The sequence below is a fragment of the Apodemus sylvaticus genome, chromosome 8, assembly GCF_947179515.1.
Source record: "Apodemus sylvaticus chromosome 8, mApoSyl1.1, whole genome shotgun sequence".
Lineage (NCBI taxonomy): Eukaryota > Metazoa > Chordata > Mammalia > Rodentia > Muridae > Apodemus > Apodemus sylvaticus.
The window spans coordinates 104326385-104330408 of record NC_067479.1 but is presented as its reverse complement, the minus strand read 5'-3'; positions in this window follow the sequence as shown (position 1 = coordinate 104330408).

Below are 4024 nucleotides of genomic sequence, written 5' to 3'. Positions count from 1 at the left end.
TTTATCAAGTATGCTTTGTTTCTTCTAATATGTATGTGTTACAGGCTAAAATTTTTATTCTTTTTTATGTAAGATTTTAAACTAAGTTTGTCATATCTGTCTTATAATGGAAACCTTTATTGCATCTTAATAAAAATAAAAACTTAATTCAGTTTTTGTCTTTTTGCTTTTCAAATTTCTTCTACTTTTGAGAATTACATACATGCACTAAATGAAATACAATCCTATCTACTGCTCAGACATCCCAAGCTTGTCTCCCACACCCCACCACACGTTCCTTCCAATCTCCTAGGTGGTTGTTGTTGCTGTTTGTGTTTATTTTTATGTCATTGGTACCTTGATTACTTTTCATTTTTCTGTTTATTTTGAGACAGGATCTTTAGCCCAGGCTAACCTCAACATTCTCGGATTGCCCAGTGAGTATGACATTAATTTCTGATGCTCCTGACTCCAAATCAAACTGCTGGTATTACAGATATCCACCCTGCTCCTGGTTGATGCAGCACTGCAGTTTGATCCTTGGGGCTTGTGGTGTGCTGGTCAAGCTGAATGTCATTTCCAGCCTTTATTTTTCCTTTAAACTGACTTCAAGTTGAGATCTCTCCTCCAAATTCTCAAATATTTTGCCTTTAACTTATACATATATTATGTGCTTGGCATTTTTAATCACTTTTCCTAATTGTAAATGGAAAGTAGAAGCATGCTATATTCTGTATCTCTACTTGGTAAGTCTGACATTACCAGTACTATTCAGAACAGCAAGAGAAGAACCTATTACATTGAGTGCACAGCTTTTTGCTGACTATTCCTACATGATCTTAGGAACTGTTCCCACTCTTTGATTTTCTTTAAGATCCAACCCTACCAATTTTCAAAGTATATGCTGCTACTTAATGATCTTAAATTCATAATTGAGATTTGTGCCAGTGAAAATTGTCTGGCTATTGATATAATATAGTCAAGAACTGTGAAAGTTCCTCAGTGCCTTGAACTCACCTTCCCCATGATTCTCAGCACTGGTTGATCCTCATTTGTTTTCCTGTTTGTTTTGTGAATCCAGATCTTTGAACTCTGATAATTTCCTTCCTTACTGTATGGTTTTGTCCTATGATATATATTTTAATGAGTTACCAGCTGACACCAAGTTCCTGGCTTTGTAGTATTCAAATGTCTGAAACCCTTTATTACCAGAGTACATTTGTCCTCTTGTCATTTTTTTATAGTTTTTATGAATTTCAAAAGAAAATTAGAAAACATAGAACTCAGTAAATTGGTTCAAATTCTCTTATAAAAAGAAGTACATACATGTCTCTAGGTTGCTGTCCTGTGCTTGACCTGGTATTCCACTCATAGAGATTTCTAGAAGGTTATTACATACTCTAATATTTATAACATATTGTCTCATAATATATCAAGATATCAGAGTGCTGACTTCCATGGTGCACAATGTATATTATCTAGAGTTTAACATGATACAAGTGTTCACCGAAATGAGGATAGTGATGACATGTCAAATGCACTCACTGCTTTCCCTATAATTCTTGCATCCTCATAGCTCACAAATTACATTTCTGAGTTAAGGCCATGGCAGACTTTTGTCTTGAATATTACATATTCTTTCAGGAATTGTGCAAAATCAGTGGTAGCCAGTTATCCTGTAAATTTAAATTTTAATCAATTTCTTATACATCAAGGAAGAGCCAATAGATAGCACTTCTTCACTGCCCAGTGAAATATCTAATATCTGGATTTATGCCCCATGTGCCTTGAGTCTGAAGCAGCACATTACTGGTTTATATTTAATTTGCTTTACTCTATGTGTGCAACAAATTTCCATTCTTTGCAGAGAATGTTAAATGTCTGCAGCAGAATACAAGTATGAGGATATAGATTTTGTCAAGCAGAGATATTGATAGCTTAGTTATATTCCTGATTCAGCAAATACAGTGTCTCTGTGTGCCTCTGTATCAGAGTAGGAATGCCAAAATTGCATTAGAGAATGCACAGGATCTATAAGTTAATCTAAGTGCCAGTAGATGGTTGAAGACTTGGGCTTATACGTGAACTCTCAGCCTCTTTTACACTCAATTTTGAGTGATGCTTTTCCATAAACCTAAAAGTGAGTTGAGAAATGGTGCCTATAGAAAGAAAATGGATGAGATAACTTCATATAAGCTATGGACAAAAGTTGAAACTTGACTGTTTTTAATCAATACCCTATCTTGGCTTACCCTGAGCCTTGCCTGCAAAACAAACACACAAAAACGTATATTTTAACAAATCGCATCCTTTCTTGGTTTTATTCCATATACTTGTCATGAACACAAACTAGAGGACTCTTCCTACTGCTCATATACTCAGCTTTGATTTTAACATACATATGCAGCATGTTTCTCACAAATTTCTTAGTGTATGTCTTAAACAATTGAATAGCTAAAATAAACTTGTACACTTGGATAAATCTACGTGGGCTATGAAATGCAGAAATCATATTAAACTTATCTCCCATTCCTCATCAACTACAGATCTGTCTAACTAATAGAAATACTCTTTGAGGGAGCCATTTGTCTGAATAATGGAATTAAATTGGAATGATTAAGCTACTTATTGTCACACAATAAGTCAGCGCTAAAAATATTTATTTATAACTTCACAGGTATTACTGGTAAATATTGTGTGTGTTATAGTAATTGTCATTCTTTGTAAGCCATGTATTTCTAAAGTTCTTGAAGATTTGTTTGTTTTAGAAAACGGAGCATCTAAGTTCTTGTTTCAAGTATCTCTGTGAATGAACAACTGTCAGTCTTGCAAGAGTTAAGATGGCAGCCAACCTAACCTCATGAATTCCTTGACCAAATGTTAAGTGAGTGCATTAGAAGGGAACATGCAATAATAAGAGAAGCATAAAAGTACATAGAGATGGATATCAAGCATAATCCAAGAGGAATTCAAATTAAATCAGTTCTGGAGGAAACTCCAGAATAGTTTCATGAATAGTTTTGTGAATATGGAATGCTGCAAAGGAATTCTGGTAGACAAGATTTGGTGTTAGGCAACCATGCATAGGAGCCACTGCCCTGTAACTTCTTGCCTTTTGCTTTTTTTCTAAAGCTCTGGTATAAAACACTTGAGTTTTACTGCTGTCTTTGAAATAGTCCACATTTCATAGCTTCAGCTGGTTTCAGACTTGTGATTGTCCTAATTCAGCTTCCGAAGTGCTGAGACTGCATACACATAACATCATACTCAATGTGACTTTATATTTATTTTAATGGTATTCCTGTTGTCTGCCCAATTTCTGATAAAGACTCCACTGATTAATTGTCTCTTGGTTTTCTTGGGCTGAACTTGACCACTGGAATGAGATATGTCCAAGTTTGTCTAATCTTTTACCATCATAGAAGTGGGAAGGCAAATGGTGGATGTCATAGTCTGAAACAAGGTAAGAGGTGTGGAAAGCTCTTAATTGGAACTTATGTGGAATCCATTCCCAGACATAATCCTGTCTGTTCTGTGATTGAAGTTCTAGTATCTCCAAGATATTGCTACATTATTGTATTAGGAGTTGTACTTCTTCAGAATATCCAGAGACAAATTATCAAACCATACAAGGCAACTATAAATTGCAATCAATAAGCTACTAAAAAAAATACTGGTTTGAAAAATAAGTACTTATCAGTGTTACTTTGCATTACTTTGATTGGAAATTCTTCTAGAAAGATCAAAACTGTTTAGAACAGCCAAGGTTCAGGTCTTGAAGGGAGGTTACCAATTGATAATTTAATCTATATAGTTTTGACACACTCTTCATTTTAGTGTAGTAATGCTGATTGACAGCATAAGATCAAGACTGTAAAGCTATCTTAATTTTCTTCTTGGTTACATTTAAATCTGTTTTTAGTTTAAAGAATGAATAAGTTTTCTATAATAGTCTACATTTTTTCAAAGAAATATTTTCTAAATAAAGTGCAACATACTTGTTTACAGGTATACTTCTTACATGGTCAGTGCACAGGTGAATTAG